Raw genomic sequence first — 20015 nt, 5'->3', positions numbered from 1 at the left:
TCCGGCTGCTGTATAACATGATTTGGAGGAGGCTTTAGGGAGACTCCCGCACGCTCCAGCAGCTTTCCAATAACCTCACCAACACAAATTGAACATCTGATCAGAATATTCATGACTGTTCCAGCGGTAATATATCAGGTTAAACACTCAGAGGAAGTGCATCGCTGCAGGAAGATAATTTGTTCATTTCGGTGTACATCCGTTCAGAAGTTTGGATTCATTTTCTCTTTATTGCACCTGCAATCATGTCTCTGACGTTTCCATCCACCAGACTCTATGGTGACCGCAGCCAGGCCTCTGATTGGACCTCAGTGTGCAGTCCATGAAAATGTCTGATTTCCATCACTTTTCTCTGTTTTTACTACAAATATGACCAAAATATCTATTAATAAATGCACTTCAACAACTTTACAAAAATAGTTTTTTAAATAATCTCAAAAAAAGTCACCGTCACCGTAATCACAGCCAAAAACTGTAAAGACGTGAAGAATTGCCAGAGGTCCTTGAACGCATCACCTGTGAGGTGTGGTTCAGTCAGATCCGAGCCGAGGCCGGAACTTATCCCAGCTGCAGCTAATTCTACAAATAAAACAGAAACAAAGGAACATTCTGCACCTTCTGCACAGATCTGGGGAGCCGTGATTGACCCACCTATGACTAGCGGTGGTAACATCCGCTTCCCTCTCCCTCTCCACCATCCTCACACTCTCTCTCTTTCACTGCACTGCACTCCCTCTAGTGACCTCCACATAGTCAGGTGTTTAATAGATGGCACCTCACCAATCAGCTGTCGATCCATCCCTCTCCTGCCCAATCATAGCGTAGCAAGAAATTTAAAAGCCTCTGTCTCTTCTCCAGCCACCTCCTGATCGAATCCGGCAACCCTCCTCCACCCCAAGCACCTCCCGATCCATGCACTTCAAGGCCTACGCTCTCCTCTCTCCTGCTTCTTCTTCTCCGCTCGAGCTTTCCCCCCCTTTTCGGACGTGGTCCTCACGACGGGGTCTAGGACGCCAATGCACATTCACAATTATTCTGTTAATAAATCTTTCTCGTTCAGTTCGCTCAGTCTCTCATGATTGAATTTGTGCATGTGTCACAGGGTCAGTAAACAAACTGAAAGTCTCCCCCTCTAGCTGAAGTGAGCGGTTGTTGCTCCAGAGACAGGTGAGGACCAGGTGAGGACCAGGTGAGGACCAGGTGAGGACCAGTAGAGCAGCAGCTGCAGATATATTGACTAATGTGGGTTTGCTCATCTGGAAACTTCACACTCTGAAATCATAAGATTCACATCCCAAATTCCCCTACACACACACACACACACACACACACACACACACACACACACACACACACACACACACACACACACACACACACACACACACACACACACACACACACACACACACACACACACACACACACACTGTGGTAATAACCTGTGTCTGTGAGTCACCAGCAACCAGACATGCTGTGTTTCAATATGAGAGCCCATTAAAAGGCAACAAGTGCATCCTGGAAGAATTCTGCTTTATTGAGTGAGGTTATCTGTGTGTGTGTGCACATCAAATCTCCACCTCACATCCCTGCAGACACAGCATTGAGCGTATCTCATATCTCACACACACACACACACACACACACACACACACACACACAGAGGCCTGCAGGCCTCCGGTGACTCACTGCACTCCGGCCAAAGAAAAGGGTCTTTTGCATTTATTACCAGTTTGTGCAGCCGCCCACACTCTGACTGTGGAGACGGGATGAAAAGAGATACAGTGTGAAATAAATCAGTCTGTAAGCTGCACCAGAGGCAGCTGAGGTTTGTTCATGAGAGCTCAGAGAAAACATTCCTGCTGATGAAGGGCCTGGCTGTCAGAGCGCCGCTGTTACATGACGTCATTCACCAGAAACATACACAAGAGATGTGCATCAGATGGAGAGCAGGCCGCCGTGATGAAGAGCTCAGTTAGGTTGTGATTACAATTGTCTAATATATTCACAGGCGAAGGCACAATTAGCTGTTGGTTAGGAGTGTGCTAGAGGGACGGCACACATCGCAGAGTGGCCAAGTGTCGAGCATCATCATCCGGCGCCGCTCAGCCGACCTGATCGTTAAAGACACCTTCACTTCAACGGACTGAACACCTTCCACCACACAAATGTTCCCGGCCGCCTGTCGCAGCAGCTGGTAGGAAGCCTTAAAAACATTCAGAGAGTCTGTCTGATCTGCAGCGTCCTACAGCTGAGGAGCGCAGTGGAGGGAAAACCTGGTTTGTAGAGGCTGTAAACATGTCAGTGTCAGTAATCCTTCTTTCTAACTGCACACACTGACAACAGGGACACCAAATATGACTAACTTTTTCTCGCACGACTTCATGAAGTCATCACTGATGATTACTGTGATCACTGAGTGAAGTTCCTGATGATTAAAGCTTTGCAGTCCGCCTCTAACCCAATAAGACCGAACCCTCACCTGGCCGGTCCCGGCAGCATGTGCCCCTCTGATAGCATTACATCAGGACCTTCTGTTCACAGCAGCTGCACTTTGTCAGCCGTCTCTGCTGATTGGGAAAGAATCTAATTAAAAGTGAGTTCTCTGATGTGAAGGAGAGGAGAGAGGCGGTGTGTGTTTTAGAAAGAGCCAGGAGGCTCAGAGAGGAGGCTCGGTGAACTGAAAGAAAATCTGAAGTGTCAGAGAGCTCCTCATGCACATTTTATCATTCATATCATGTCTAATATACATTATTGACAGGGCAGAGAGTGACAGCTGTGAGGATGCACTGTAAACCTCCAGTGTGTCTCAGAGCTTATTAATGGGAGGACTGTCCTGTGCAGAATTGTTTGTTTTATTTTTGAATATTGTCAGCATGAAAGCTTTCATTTCGAAGCATGTGTCCATGTTTAGCTTAGCTCTGGGTGTGTTTTTGTTCTGTGCCGTCAGAGATGAGCCTTATTACAGTCACTTGTTGTTACCATGTTACAGTTACTGTGATGACGGCGTCGTTTTTTTTGATCTCGTAGCTGTTGAGCTGATATAAAAAGACCTGGACCTGTGTGACTCACAGCGCTGGCTCCTCAGGTGGGCATGTGTAGGTGAAGTAACCACACAGGCAGCACCGCTTTGATGTACAGTGCAGACGGAGCAGCTGATGTGCCGCCATGTTTTCACCCTCACCAGCTAATAAAACACACTCAGATCACCGTGGACAGTCTGGAGTCGAATCCTACTGTAAATCACAGCCGCACATGAACCCTCAGAGGCTGCATGAAGACGCGCCGCCTTCCTCCTGACTGATTTATGAATGATTCCTGAACGGCAGAGCTCAGCCTGGACCAGCTGCCTGGCTGTGAGCGTGGATTTACAGCAGCACTGTTGATACTGTACACAGAAGCTCAGCAGCACCGGCGCAGGGTCACTGAGGTTTATTCATGTGGGCTGCGTGTTGGAAACGAAGGCTGGCTGCACATTAAGCTCAGACTCAGATCTCACTTTTATAAGGACGTGTTTACAGAGCGAGGAACACTGAGAAGTTCAGAGGAAGGTTTCCTGTCCGGACCTCTCTCTCTCTCTCTCTCTCTCTCTCTCGTCTGCAGGCCATGCACTCTTTGTGTTGTGATGCTCGCTCGCTCTCTCTCCCTTCAGTTTTGCGGCCATCATGTCGTCTCTTTGTCCTTCTCAGCTCCGTCTCTCTCTCTCTCTGTTTCTCTGCTCGCTCTTTCCGTTTGCTGAACTATGCTCCAATTAGTTTGGCCCCACAAGGCAGCGCTGTACCAGGGAGGGCACTTTATAAGGACATCACCACACACATAACACACTCAGACACACATAACACACTCAGACACACACACACACAGCTTTGCTATTTGTTAGTTATACACCGGCTACACATGAATATTTCTGATTCACGGCCATGTTTACCTCCTGTGCTTCAGTACATGCTAAAACCTCCACATCTACTGAAGACACACAATGTCACACAACGTGTGTGTGTGTGTGTAGTACCACAACTTTATAGAAACTGATTTCACTACATGCAGAGCCTCATTTTGAACATCTAGCATAAACAGTAACGGAAACAAACATACTTCTCTAGTCCAACCAGGAAGTTAGAATCTCCACAAACAGCCAATAAGATGCCTCCATTTTAATTGATGCAGTAGATTAAGTTATTGATCCTCACAGGTGTAGTTCAGCAGGATCACGTTCGCTAATGAACACCGCTTTATGATGTTTGAAGCCTAAATATGATCACCTGAAGCTAAAAGCTAATGCTACGCTATCAACCAGCTACAGCACGGTCACATGACTACACCATCAGCACCACCAGGTTCACCGCTCTGACCTCTGCTACAGCACAAACACCTGGATGACCTTTAATGACATCGTCCGTAGTCCCATTTAGCCACTTGTTAGCATGTAGCCTTTTTTCACACATCTGGCCAAGAACAAATCAGATCAATGAATCATAGCATGTAGCAGTTAGCTACTTATACTTCTTCAAAAATATCATGTGACACCAACTCCTCTTCATCAGATTTTGATCATTATTTCTTGCATCTGCAGACGTTTGGAGATTTTTTTTAAATTTTCCTCCAGCCTGCAATCTACAGAATGATTAACCCCATAATAAACCTGAGTGAGCACAGAGCAGATCATCCGTTTGACGCCTGGATATAAATGGAAGGCCTCTCAGCCCGAGGTCTGACGGCTCCACAGGCAGCCTGAAAGTGGCTTTTTAACACCTCTGATGCTGTGTGACAGACATCCTCCTGCAGAATTTCAATAGCTGTTCAATAGAGACGCTCTTTCAGGTCCAATCAGGCAGGCTGAAAGGCTGCAGAGGAGGCAGCACTTAAGCAGATACACACACACACACAATGCATTTATTTTGCTCTTGGTCACATGCTCACTGACACCTTCCATTTTGTGCCCTCATCTCCTGAATAATACCAATTACTGTGCAGTGGAAGGAGAGCAGAGACGAGAACACTCAGTGAGGAGGGTGAAAAGACGAATCAGAGCGCGGGGACGGCATTATTTGCATGATTATTTGCATGTCTGTCAGTCTGTGTGTGTCTGTCGTCCTCACGTCGTCTTACTACTAGGGAAAATGTGCCTTTCTGAGGGTGAGGCCACGTGTATGTGACATCAATTTGTTGACTATTCAGACAGTGACCTCATGGAAACCAGAGACGTCGCCACTTTTTCTGGCGTTCGGGCTTGATATCAGACCGGGCTGATCCCGCCTCTCAGTCCTGATAAATCTTTACCAGCAACAACACAGTAAACTATACACGTGTTGTTCAGAACAGGGTTCATTGTGCGGCAGCTTCAGGACTTCCAGCTGAATAAAATGTTATAAACGCGAGTGTAAAATCACCCATGAGTCACCCCTGATTCATAGGAGCTCAGTGATAACTGTGAGTCAAAGATCAAATATTTTAGCACATTACTCAGCCTGTTCACGTCCCACAGCTGAAACACTACAGATACAGTCCACTGACAGAAGCCGGGCCTCAAGCCCCTTCACAGTGCAGGGCAGGCCTGCAGAGTGCCCAACCAGAAATCAATGAAAGTCACAAATCCTGATCCCAGCATCACTGATGCCCTCTTCCTCATCCTCTGTCTCCAGAGAGCAGAGAGGATGAGGAGTCCCACATTCATGACAATGAAGCAAGAGCCTGTTAAAATGATAGACAGACATTAATCCTCATATTAGCAGAAGCTAATTCACTGTATTATTATCACACAGCGTGCAGTGTTGGAGGCAGCTCACAGTATGACGAGCTTTAGGACAGGACAGCACAGAAATCCTCACTGGACATTGTGGCAAATTAAATTAAGTTACTAAATTAAATGAAGGTGCAAGCAGTGTGATGTGTGTTTTGCAAACATCGCCTCCTCCTTTGAGTGGTCGATGGTAGGCTTGTGCAAAATCGTATCGTGCGCAATTAATCGTCAGAAAAACTGTTATTGTTACTATTCGCCACTTATCGATTACGGCGATTAGTGCCTCGTCATGATGACGCATTTTTGTGTGAGACGTCCTCTCACCATCAGCCGCAAGCGCCCACAATAACAATAATGGTGGAAGGCAGTGGTGTTCAGTTAAATGATGCGGAGCAGCACGTTCCTAACAGGGTTACGAAGAAAGCCGAAGAAAGTGTGACAAGGCCACAACGCCGGCTACAGCGAAGTCTCCTCCAGCAGATATTGGAGAAGAATTCCACTCAGCCGAGAATCTGCGATACGTTTAGTCATCGTGCTCCTTACGACTAAAGTAAGCGCTGGAAGAACGTAACACAGGTTTATTTGCACAGACATTTAAATGTGGAATTGTCCGGTTTGTTTGTTTGTTTGTTTTTTCTGCTGCTGTTCTACAGTCTGAGTGAAAACATGCACTAGTGTGGGACATATTCCAGTCACAGGTTGATTTGCACACATTTTTTTAACTTGAAATAATCACTGATGTGACTTTTCTGAACTTATTTGTCCTGTTTAATGTTAATGTTGATATGCACTGCTCTGTGATCTTAAGATAAGAACATTTGAAGGACAAAGCTACTTTAAATATATGCTTCATTATTATTTTAAAGCAGTTTGTGGCTCTGTTATCAATAAATATTTCAAACATGGCGACTAGTCACTACTTTAACCTGTTAGAATGAAGGAGTTAACTTGACTGATGATTCGTCAGTATCATTTTAGAACAATGTGGCGATTTAGAGTCAAAAACATCTAAGTGCAAGTCATCAATTCATCGTCGAATTTTTTTTTGCCAATATCGCCCAACCCTAGTCGACGGACTGAAAGCTGCTAACACACCGACAGTCATGGAGCATAATCCACCGCTTGTCAAATGAAAAATGCTTCTAAAAATGTGTTATGTGTGATCACCACAACACAGTCTAAAATAACACACACACTTATCAAAGCTGTGTGTAAGACACTCATCATTATTAATACAAGCTATGTTTCAGACATTTATAGACTTTCAGACATGTGCAGCATGGAACCCCACCAGAAAGACACAACTTGTTCTGGCCTGCATGCTGCAAACTTTACTGGAATGAATGGACACCATCTTGGAGCAGGATGTGCAGTGTGGGCCAACACTGAATTAATTTAACTCTATTTGGCTCCGTTTGTCCTCTCAGCAGATTTTACTGATAATTAAAATCCCGCTGTTGTCATCTTAGTTCAGGTGCAGAGTGAAGACATGATATTTTTGTGGAGGATCAGTCTACAGCTCGTTTTTTCACTTGCTGTGGTGATAGCAGATAATGTGAACAGCAGTCAGAGTGGGCATCTATCAGACGTCCTGTCTGCATCAGCATGAAGAGGTGAGCTGCAGGAGCGACGGGCCGCGGGCTACTGCTGACGCCGCTTCATACGGCAGCCATGATGACAGGGGCCTCCATTAGTGTCCATGTTAATAATTAAGAGATGACCGGTGTGGGAAAGTTGCTTTGCGGTGCAACTGAGAGTGAGGAGGAAGAGGAGGAGGAGGAGGAAGAGGAGGAGGAGGTGGAGGAGACAGGTGTTAGAGGAGGGAGGGAGGCCATGCATGCAGACAAGAGAGCGACTCTTAACTCAAAACACAACGTTGTGAGTTTGTGTTGCTGACGACAGGCTGCAGCTATCTCAGCGGCCATGATGGAGGTTTGGCTCAGGCGTGGGTGGGGGCCCCCGTTCAGCAGCTGCTGTGTTTTGGACCCCTGGCAGGTCACGTGGTGCAGATGACAACATGTGTGGTGGTGGTGGTGGTGGTGGGGGGAGTCAGAGGGCGGGGGTCTATTTTTGAGCATTGCCATACTGAAGCATGAAGTCCTCAGCAGCTCTCCTCTGCGTGCCTCCTACATCCCTCCCTCTTTTCTCCCCTGGCATCCCATTTCCCTGTGTAATTAGGCTTCTAATTAAGGCTGTGGATGTTGAGAGGATGAATGCCCACTCTGTCTCCCTCTCTCTCTCTCCCCCTCTCTCTCTCTCTCCCTCTCTCTGTGTGGAGCCTTCAAGCTGCACCATAACGTCTGCAGCACAAAGAAGCAGAGCCGGCTCTGGGTCTGAGCACGGAGCTGGAATTCTGTATCAAATAAGTATAATGTGCTAAAATGCAAATACGCTGCATGAAAAAAGAAGAAAAACAGTAGATTTGAAGGGTTTTTAAAGAGGAGGCTCAGCGAGGAGCAGCAGCAGCAGCGCCACTGAAATAGCACAATGAGCAGAGTATGGAGGTCAGGGATGTGGATGGATGCTTTGATTTGCCTCCCAGTCCTGCAGCTAGAGCTACTCCAAAAGCAAGCACAATATTTTCACTCTTACTGACATTCTTCTCTTGTTTTCTGCTGCTCTATGTTTTTTATTTTCTATGACTGTGTCGTGCAGATATTCATACTTTAAATGGTTAAAATGTCCTGTGGATGCTGTAGGAGCTTCCCTTACAGGATCAAATATGTGTTAGTCTATTGATCCATTTCACCACAGCTAATATCACAGAAAAATATTTAAACTGGATGAAGCAACCGTCAGGACGGAACTGATCCGATCAAAAAGAGGAAGCACTTTCTCAGACGGTTCGTGACATGTTTGACGTGCGGTCAGTGTTACATGTGATGCAACAAGTCGCTTCTCTCTGGTTCACGTGACGGTTTAGATTCAGCAGAGTGAAAACGCCTCAAAATCTAAAACACAACAGCTCGATAAGTGTCTTTGAAAGCTAGCATGTAGCTGTTAGCATGTCTGTACAGAAAATGAACCTAAAGGGCAACAATCGGTAAACCAGAAAAGCGTTTATACAACATTCAATTCAACAATCACACCTGAGAGTGTGAGTCCACTTCCACTGAGTACCCACTGTTGAGCGTCCCAGCATGGCGACACAGACGTAAACTAGTTTTTTAAGCTGCTAAAGTGCTAAATAATATAATAATGTTTTTATCATTATTACTGTCAGTGCTTCCTCTGCTTAGGTGTAACGGATGTGTTTCTGAACAGGGCTGCGAAGGCGCCCCATCAGGTAACTACCATATTTTCTGGACTATAAGTCGCACTTCTTTTCATCCTTTGGCGGAGTATGGGGCTTATACTCAGGTGCGACTTATATATTAAAATATATCATTAGTTATCCTTGTGTCCTGACGTCCCATCACAGACAGATATCATGGCAGCTGTTCTGTCCCTCTCCTGACGGTTCTCTTCCACCTCCAGTCGTCCCCACTTTGCATTCTGAGCATAGGTGACGCGCACGTTCATGGACCGTGTGCTTGCAGCTGACCCTCAGACCTCACCTGGCAACAAGGAATTCTATTTTCTGATTGGTCGATAGGACGCTAATTCCAGACAGCTCTATGAGCGCACAGTAGTCGCCTTTGACTAATTTACAGGACATTTATAGGAATTTCTGTGTGGTGAAGCAAATCGTTTCTCCATGTAAGGTATTGTTAAAATGCGCATGTCTCACTCTCAATGCCCTGCAGCCGCAAAAGAGGAATTCAAGAGGCAACGTTACGCTAAAAACTTAGTAATTTACGTAGGGCCGCCTCTCATGGTCTGCACCAGAACAGACACCGAATTGTGTTTATTAACGGAGACAGTGAACAAACACACACTGGCATATTTCACTGTATTTATTTCAGGAGCCTGACTATACAGAAAATCCAAAGTCTGTAACCTGCGACCTAAAAACTGACAATATAATTTCAGAGCTCCCCCTACAGGTCTCAAAGCAGGCTTTCAGTGGAGCTCGGCTCCTCTTAGCTCCGCCGTAATTCAAACACATTCAAGCACCTATTCATCCTGCTGTTCTCTATTCTGTTGTTATTATTATAACTTGCCCTTACAAGATGAAACGTCTGTTCTTGGTCTCGGATTTGGTCAAAATAATTTCCCCCCAAATATGCGTCATATACTGTTATACTGTATGTTTTATTTTTCTTCTCCATTATGGATTTTTTGGCTGTTGCAAACTATAGTCTGGAAAATATGGCATGTAGACAGGTGGACATGGACTGACAGCGCTGTAGATGTCTCACACACACACACACACACACACACACAGAGCAGGAGAAAAATGAGGAGGAGCTGTAAACAGCTGAGGGAGGGCAGCTTTAATGCAGAAGAGCCAGCAGGCTGCTAATCCTGCGCTGGTCACTGCTGACGTGTCCTTGAGCCAAACACTGTGTGTGTGTGTGTGTGGCTGCACTCTGACCCGAGGACACCACAGACAGCCAACATAAAACACTGTTTAATGAACACTTGTACAGGAAATCAGCAGAGATGTGAAGAGGCTGCTGTTTGTTTACACTCTCCCACTTCACATTCACCAGCTGTAAAAAGCAGGAAATCTTCTAACTACCAGCTGAAAACATGAAATCTGCTGATTTTCCCCCCCTCTGCCATCCTACGCCTCCAAATCTTCAAGGCCGGCAGAGCGGGGGAGTGGATCAGAGGCTGAGGAGGAGTATGCTGAATATGTGGACTCCCAGGTGGAGGTTGTCCGTCCGTCATGTGTATATTTATACTCCCACCCGTTCAATTAGCTCCAAGGCCCCGTATGCAGAGTGCCGCTGTCAGTCATATGGAACCTGAGCAGGTGACCAGTGACAGCACAGGCAGGGAATGTGTGAGGGAGCTGGGTGGAGTGCAGACAGATGGGTGGATGGATGGGTGGATGGATGGACGTGCATATGGATTGAATGTGTGGGCTTCAAGTGTGTGTATGAGTGTTTATGCATGTATGTGTGGCCTGGTGGGCGTCTGCATGAGTGGTCACTCGATAGGTTTGTTGTTTATGTTGTTAAACGGTCCATGTATGTATGTATGTGTGTGTGTGTGTGTGTGTTAATGCAGTACAGAGTGTGAAACAGCTGATGGGTTCAAATATAAAGCGTGACAGTGGATGTGTGGGAGAAGTGATGAAGGCTGAGTGGCCTGCCAACACTGGCAGCTGCCTTTCACATTCAAATCACACAAATCTCTTCACACAATCCCTCATTCTGCACCCAGAGGAAGAAAATGTCCCATTTACGCAATGTTTTTAATTCTTAAGGATTAACTGAATGTAGCATTTTTTGCAAATTGAAAACTGGCTGTTTGTGTTGTTTTTGCCCTGGGTAGAGTCTGTCAGGCAGCTCCTTCATAAGGAGGAAATATTTGACACTTGAAAAATGTAGCACAGCCTGCAAGACCTAACCCAGGGCAACAAACGCCAAAAAAACCAGTTTGAAAAACAAAGAAACAAGGGAAACGTTTGCACAGGCTACTGAACAGTGATGAACATGGCTGTTGCCATGGTGACTGTAAATACAGATGAATGTGTCATCTTGCCATCTGCCATCTTGGCAGCACCTACGTCCAACCGTCACCCAGTTAATCCAAATAGTAAAGAGGTGCAGTGCGAGCGGAGCGGAGGTGGGTGGATGTGTAACAGCAGCACCCACCTGTCACTCAAACCACCCTCACTTCTGTCACAAATGTGGGAACAGAGACCGTTCCTCTCTCTGCATCAGGCTGTGAAGTTAGACATATTGAACATGGAAGGTCTGTGGGGAGTGGCTCGTTTTTGGAGCCAGCCTCTAGTGGATACTGGAGGAACTGCGGGGGCTTTGTTGATGTCGTTGACAGCAGGTTATGTGAGGTCAGACTGGGACGGCTGACAAACATTAGCACCTCCTCGTTCATGCCAAATCTGCTCTGAATAAAGTTGCAGTGGAGAGATGCAATAAAACATCATCTGGCAGTGCAGTGACACGACATGTCCGACACACACACACACACACACACACACACACACACACTGGTGTCAGCATGTTGTTTCAGGTAGCACTGAGATGATGAAATACTTTCCACAAAGTCTGCTCTGTCTGCTTATCAGACACCGAAACACCACAGAGCAGCTGCAGGCTCAGCTTCTTCTTCTGCTCAAGTTCTGCTACACACAACAGTGAACGCAGCACACTGGTCCCTGAATGCAACATGGGACAAAATCAAACCAAAACCGAGCCGGTATTTCACCCAAACCAATTTATTCTACACATCACGACGAAAGAAATCCCTAAAAATAAGGCATAACTGTAAAAAAAAAAAACATTCTTTACACAACTAGAAAGCCATGATCGACTCACATGTGACCTGCCGTGTTTTCCAAACACCTGAGATGCAGGAAAAGCCTGTTTTTACCCAGTCCTCTGTCTCCCAGTTTAATTAGAGAGAAGCCAATAACACTTCACACTGAGTTTACAACACTATGAAACATAAAGTTTACGTCTTTTTTAACCAAATCTCTCTGTAATCTGTAAATAAACAACAGGCACCGCGGTTTAAAGGTTTATAACGGCTAATTAGTGAACAGCAGAGAAAGCTGGTCAGCAGGTCCTGGATCAGTGAAACAGTCTATAAAACAGTCTCAGCTGTGGTTTTACAGCTCGGGTCTTCAGACGCTCGGCCACAAAGGCGCGGCGCTTCAAACCTCGTAAACGCCCGTGAGAGCGGCGGGTGGGCCCCGAGTTAAAAAGGCTACAGTGAGATCATGAAATTACAGATGGGACGGTGTGTGTGTGTGTGTGTGTGTGTGTCATAGGATGCATTTTTATTCATTAGAGGGCTGATGGGTGTTCAGCTGCTGCTGATTAAGAGGAGTAAACAGCAGCTGTTCAGTGGAGTGGGAAGGTCAGACCTGTCCGCAGCTCATTTCATGAGTACAGTGAGGTGATCGTGATGATCAATACATCAAGGAAGGAGCAGTGATGTGGTGATGAATACTATATCGCTTAATATTACCTTACTGTTTTAGCAGGAGTATGTAAGCACTGATCAATATCAGTATAATATCGATAACTGTGATCATTTGGTCACTATTGTGAAATGAAATATGACATGAAGGTTCCCCTATCATTACGTCCTTTAACACTATAAATAACAGATGGGGGGGTGAGTCTACCTGGATCAGAGAGCTCCAGAGTCTAAACCCCACAGAGATCAGGTGGGCAGGTGGAGTAGAGAGGAAGAGGAGGGCTGAGGAAGAGGAAGAGTGAGCAGGAGGGCGTGTGTGGGTGTAGGAGACCAGAGAGAGATGGAGGTGCAGAGATATGTGTGAGCACGGAGGTGATGTGAAGGAGGAAGAGGAGGAGGAGGAAGAGGAGCAGCTGACTTCTGATAGAGTGGTAGTTTAAGGAGGGACGTGTGAGGAAGACTAATGAGAGAGTTACAGTGATCAATACAAGATGTGACCAGAGCAGGAACAGCGACCGGAGCTTCGTCCAGTGTTTGAACTTTACACTAAAGGTCGCCACCGGGAGCCCCTCCAGGAAAAGTCAGACAGGTCGGCCGATGGAGCAGGCGGAGCAGAAGGCCGGTGGAGCAGCAGATGGTTGGCGAGGAAGCTGCTTGGCATGCATTAACGTTCATCCAGGTGCAGAGAGAGCGAGAGAGAGAGAGAGCGGAGGCTTCTGTGTGTGTGCGGCCTGTTCAAAAGTCATTACAATGGTGTATTCATGAAGGCCGCGGTGCTAAGACAGGATCACACCGTCCACCAGGCCCACGGGGAACATTCAGCCTGACAGACGGGACGCCTCGTCCTGACGCTCAGGCTGCTGACAGCTGATCAATACATGTGAGGCTGATTTTCTGTAGGTCTGCTGTAAACATTAGTGCAGCAGAGCGTTTGTCATAAAATCTGTGACTAATTAAACCTCAAAGATTGTACACGACTTTGGAAAATATCCATGCAGAGGTGAATATCGATCCTTGCTCTGATCCTTGCCAGGGCTGGGTGGTATTAAGGTAATAAGGTCTTCAAAATAGCGACGGTATCATTTTCAATATGTCAATAAAAAAAATGCAATGCACTTACATAGAAGATACGGATCAAATATTTATTTAATGCCTTGTGTGGCTGAATTTTTAGTTTTACTTCAGTAGTATAATACGTTTTACTTTTGGAGACATTCGATAAATTTTATGACTGTGACGTCCATCACATGAGGGGGGAGAAAGACGGCTATAGTCACACATGTGACCTGGTCCCATAGAAGAACACGACTTGTGCGGATGTCGCAAGCCACCTGTGTGTCTGTGCCACAGACTCACCATCAGAGCGGGTTTTCAGCACGGCAGGTTCTGTTGTCAGTCCACAACGTGCCCCGTTAAATATTTTTGATCTAGTCAGGATCACGTGCCACATATTAGGACTGTGTGTGTATTTTTTTTTTGGAATATGGATCTTTATGTTACTCTGGTTGACTGTTGTCAACCCGTTTGTTTGGCTTTGTTGTTCAGGCTGTGACTGTACTGTAACTGATTTGAGTGCTCACAGACTCTTCTGGATGTTTATGTTATGGTTGACGGTTATTTGCACTTTTTGTTATTATTGATTCAGTATTAGTGCTATTCAGTTTCTGAACGTGTAGGGACAAGCCGGCATGTTCGGTGCCGCCTCTGAGCCCTACGTCCATCATTTTTAATTCATTAGAAAAACGTGGCAGCGGAAATCGTGACCGGCAGGTTTTCAGTTTACGGACAAATGTTTATACATAATTAATTTACCAGAATTTATGGAGCTTACAATGATCAATGATATGCAGAATACATAGCAATGATATCAAAGCTTATCACTTTTGTGTGCTGCAGACACACTGGATCCGTCCTGGCCAGTTCAGCCCACTCAGGGTAGATTTGAAATCTAATGAGGAATTTAATGAGGATTTTTTTTATAGTGTATAAAACTAGGGATGTCCCGATCCGATCACGTAATCGGAAATCGGGCCGGATTACGTGATTTCAGACTCGATCGGAATCGGATGTTGCCTCCCGATCAGGACTCGGTTATATATTTAGGGCTCTCAAAGTTAATGCCTTCTGTGCAAGGTGGCTCTGTGTCCTGTAGTGTAGGGGTATGACAGTTGGTTTTGGTGCGAGAGGTCCTGGGTTTGAGGTCTCGATGAGCTGCTGCGCATCTGAAATCACCTAGCATGGCGCTCTGGACACACACACGCACGCACGCTTTGCTGCAACGAGTGACTTGCTATTTGTCGCATTTATAGAGAATCTTGAAAGTATCGGATCGGGACTCGGTATCAGCAGATACTCAAAAAAAACCTGATCGGGACATCTCTACATAAAACAGCTACTCATGTTTTACAGTGTTTTGAAATGGCTGACTCTGAACATGAATGGAAGATTTTTGTGAATGACACATTCGCAGAATAAATAATCACCTTTAAGCACTCAGAGCCACAAAAACAAGTTAAGCTGGAGTTGGACCACTCAGCCGCCAAATCACAGAGAAACAGAGCCGGTTAAACATCCTGACCCCACGAGACGCTCGCTGTAATCCCACGTCAAAACACGGACGAGAAAAAATCGACTCAATTAGCAACAAAAGCAACGAAAAAAACAGAAGCGGAACAATGTGGGGTTTTAACACATGCCAGCTGAGAGGGAGCTTTTTCTGTTTTCCACTGTGTGAAGGTTTCATCTGGCTCCACAGGTGTTTTAAAGGGCAGACGGCCCTTCTGTAACCAGAATAGACGTGTGAAGATGCTGCGTTTTGGGTTCAAAGTCAGTCAGGTTACACACAGGACGTGCAGATCAGCTGCACGACGAAGCAGATGACTAGAAGTGAAGATTTCTGTGGTGGAGAAAACCAGAGAAAACCCTTTAAAGTCAGGAAAGTTCAAAGAAATGTGTGGAAAGTGCTCGTCTGATGAGCCGCGGCCGCACCGATGCTTTCAGTCAGATTCAAGGTCTCCGTGTTAAAGTCTGAAGTTGTTTTTGTCGTGTTTTCAGTTCAGGTCTGGCACACACACACACACACACGCATGTGGAAAACACAGCTTTACACACCACTCATGGACTGTTGCTCATAAAGGTCCGCGCTGTTATTTTAGTGACATCATCAGTCCACAGACAGCCATCACTGCAGACTGTAAATAAACAAGATGTGTTTGAAGCCATCTTGGCACCACCAGAGTCCATCAAACTCCTGCTTAATCCAAACCTAATTTCCCTAAAAGGATCAATAAAGTTAATCCTAATCTTAATATATAAAACATACAGATTTTGTTCTGAGTTTGTTTAGTCTAGCATCAACAGTCACTTTCACAGATTCATGTTAGCTAAAGACAAGCGTCAGTCACACCTGTGCTCCACCTGTGCTCCACCTCAGCTCCACCTGTGCTCCATCTCAGCTCCACCTCCACGCTGACCTTAAATCCATGTTTATTGAAAGTGTAATCCCACAAATGACCACTTGAGGGTGACTCCAAAACAGTCTGATTTTGCATAACGATTAGATATTATAACTTCACTCCACCTACGCCTCCACCATGTAAAGCCAGCAGCAGCCAAGGTTCAGGTGTAGTCAGATGTTTTGCAAGGATCAGATTTGAGCGCTCACATTCAGAATGACGTCACTGCACGTCCATGACATCTATCAGCCATGATGGAAAAAGATGCCATCTTGGAACCAGAGCCACATCGTAGCCTTTCCACCCAAAACGACCACAACACTCCCTTTAACTTTTCTGTGTAGCTCGGATGCTCCATTAGCTTTTTTCTGATGGGCGAGGCGATCACGCTGCACGCTGATGTCTAACACCGTTTGTGGTATTAGTGTGTGTGTGTGTGTGTGTCCATGTAAACATCGGGGTTACAAATGAAGAGTCCCAGACAGCAGCGTAAAACTGTCCCGGACGATCCTGCCTGTAACTCTGCTCAATTGACGCCCGTCGCTTCCCTTTGCCAAGTCATGTCTGCCCGGCGCTCCACAAATCAACCTGTGCATGTTTGTCTTTGCAAAATAAGCTGGACCCCACAGTGAGCCAGCTCATGAGTTTGTTTCATTGGGGGAGGAAGGGAAGGGGGTAGGGGTGGATTTGGGGGAGTCAAAGCAGGAACACACAACAGCTGCTTGTGGAATAACCAGAGTGACTGAAATGACTGCAGCCCACAGGTCATATTACCCAGCCAGGCTTTTAATAGGCCTGCAGAGAGAAAGGATTAGCATGGAGCACAGTAGCCTGATCACATATCACAGATGAAAGGTGTGCTGACAGAGGAATATATCGCCTTCTTCGTCCAGGTGCATCACAGGTTGACAGAGAGTCAGCCATGTTTTTTTTTTTTTTTTATCGACATGTCATTGATGAAGTCCTCGGGGTCTCAGCTCCACTGTTGGAATCTCCATCAGAGCGCTGGCTTGTCACAACGATTAAGTCACGCTGCGGCTCGGCTGGAGCTCCGCTCTACACATGGCTACTGAGGCTTTTGGAAAAATATTTGTCAAAGTAATTTATATTTTCGCCTGGCTGCGGCGCTGAGGATTGTGAAGGAGAGTTATTGCTCTTGGCGGTTTGCAAGGAGATGGAAAACCGAGCGTCGTTATTGGTTTTATAGGAGAATTAAATATTTTTTAATGAGAGATTTTATTCATAACTTATATTTAGATCGAGTCCTCAAACTATGAGCTCTGCATATTTCCTCTCCGCGGCTCCCCCTCTCTGCGGAAAATTGAAATTAAAGGCGCAGACAGTTGTTAAACACACACTTGCAGCAGTTTCCTGTCGTGATTAAGGAGCAGTGTACTGTGTGAAGGCCCCAAAACCAAAAACTGGCCGAGTCAGACCAGGAGAACTATGTGACCCGTGTTTATGAAGCTCAGCACACATTTATTAGTGGGACAGGGTTAAGAGCCTGGAATCCAACCGACAACCTGACAGACGCTCGGTCACCTGAGCCACAGCCGACACACACACACACACACACATTACTGTGACATCGACTCACACGTTAGACAACGACACATTTCTTCCAGTGACATCACAGGATGTGTGCGTTTAATCGTTAAAACACAGCAGAGCAGCTGCTTGGCTGAAAGTCTTCGGACTAACTCAGGTGGTTGTGAGTACTTTGAGGTCTTCACACATCAACTATGATGACTGATCACACTGCAGCAGCGTCGTGTCTTCAGATGTGATAAAACATCACAACACAAACCGCTGCATCGCCTCTGAATAAAAACATGAAACAACGTGTAGAAGGGTCCACACTCGTAGTGCTGCACACAGCTCACACTGTGAGTGTATAAAGTTATAAATATATAAATATTTAATGATGAGACAACAGAGCAGTTTGTTCCTATAATCCGAGCGCTGGAGTCACTGGGATCACATTAACTGTCGTTTGTTCAGTCAAAATGGGACAAAATGACGAAATCTCTACTGCAGCTTCTCCTATGACACAAACACGACTGTTTCATCAGACATACATTTGTTTTTTCCCCTTCGTGTAAGGGTTAATATAACAAATTAAGTATTGTCATATGAAATGATGGTGCATCTGTGAAGCCTACAGCAGCAACAGTGACCAAGACAGAGGCTTCACGTGCAGGAAGCGCCTCTCCGTTAACATGCTCTTTATTTGTCTCGTGCAGTGATGGAAAGTCGTGATTGAACGGACATTGACGAGCTCTTATCTCACCCTAACACCCATTGTTCAGATGTTTGTGAATGGGATTAATTCTGCTGTGTACTCATTATATTTCAAATATCCAGTACATGCACTGCATTATGAGAGGCAGCTGTACAAGATGACATAACACTCCTGCAGCTAAAAAGCACTGAGCGCACACACACCTCTGGCTGTGTGTGTGTGTGTGTGTGTACACACACACACACACACAGCCAGAGGCTTAAAAAAACATGAAGACCTCTGTGTGTGTGTGTGATCTCTTCCTCCTTCTGCCCCCTCACACACACACACACACGCTGCACTGTAGATGACAGAGGACTCGCCTGAGGTGACCTCGGGAGCAAACTTAGCACTAATGTGTTCTGACAAGTCAGCGACAAGAAAGTGCTAACAGAGCAATGTAATGGTTAAAACCAGCGCGGCCATCATTCATACCTCAGCACTTTAACCTCGCTGACTTTTCTGCTGCATGTTGTCTAATTCTGTGAGAGCTGATGACACACCGGACAGGCCTGGAGTAGTTCAGGGTGTCTCTTTGGACTGGAGGAGGAGGAGGAGGAGGAGGAGGAGGAAGGCTCATAACTATGAGAAACATTGAGGTCGCCTTCTGACCTGAGAGTCTGACCTCTGACACTCGTGAGAAAAATCACAAACAGTTCATCACTGGACCCAACATGTTAAATCAAACCACTCGGGATGTGAGAGAAACCTGGCGAGCTGGACACACACTCAGTGTGTGTGTGTGTGTGTGTGTGTGAGAGTTGAATGAGGTCGTCCTTCACTGAGGTTCCCACACTGAGCTTTTTATGTTCCCAAACAGAGCGGCTGTGTACCAGCTCGCTGCTACGTGGGGTAACGGTCGCCCACAGCAACCGTGATGCAGGCGGAGCAGCAGACTCTTCAGGCTTTGACTCATGACTCTATTCAAAAGTGACGGGTTGTCAGGTTGTGAGACACTTTCACAGACACCTCCATCAGATGTTGGTGCTCAACAAAGCTCTAAAACACACAGAGGTGTGTTTTTCTGAGAACACACACCCCTGCTGCCGTTGGCGTTACACCATCATTAGGCGTGCTGTTCCAAGAAAAGTGCTGCTGAAGACGTAGAAATGTGTTGCAACTGTCCTAGAGGAACTTCCTCCGAAGGGGCGTCACTTCTGAGCTCCGGGGGTGCAACCGACAGAGCGCCATGTGTCAATTCACCAAGATGGTGCCACAAGAGGAAGAGATGGCATCAGCAGCAGAGTGTCCATCCATCCTCCAAACAAGCATCAGAGTTACAGCAGCAACAGGTGGAGCAGACACACTCACACCTGATCTATCTGAGAGTCCAAAGAAATCTCATTCCTGCTGCAGGAACAGGAGGTTTCATGTCTGTTGACTGTTGAAGCCTTGTTAAAGGCCGTTATATGTGTTCATGGGAAACTGAAGAGTGTGTTACACAAGAGAGGAGAGTGCAACACAACAGGAAGCAATGACACAATAGAGAAAAACCGTCTCCTTCCTGTGTTTGCAGTCACGCTGTCAGTCCTCTCTTTAC

General features: G+C 46.1%; 1 protein-coding gene across 5 annotated transcripts in view; it reads right to left on the bottom strand.

The window, feature by feature from the left end:
* Positions 1-20015, bottom strand: part of kcnq5b (potassium voltage-gated channel, KQT-like subfamily, member 5b) — an 84847-nt gene that overhangs the window by 56170 nt on the left and 8662 nt on the right. The gene's annotated exons all lie outside the window — the stretch shown is intronic.

This window comes from Parambassis ranga, chromosome 1, assembly GCF_900634625.1.
Source record: "Parambassis ranga chromosome 1, fParRan2.1, whole genome shotgun sequence".
NCBI classification, from domain to species: Eukaryota; Metazoa; Chordata; class Actinopteri; family Ambassidae; genus Parambassis; species Parambassis ranga.
The sequence above is the reverse complement of the archived record's forward strand: the minus strand, read 5'-3'. Positions and strand labels throughout refer to the sequence as shown.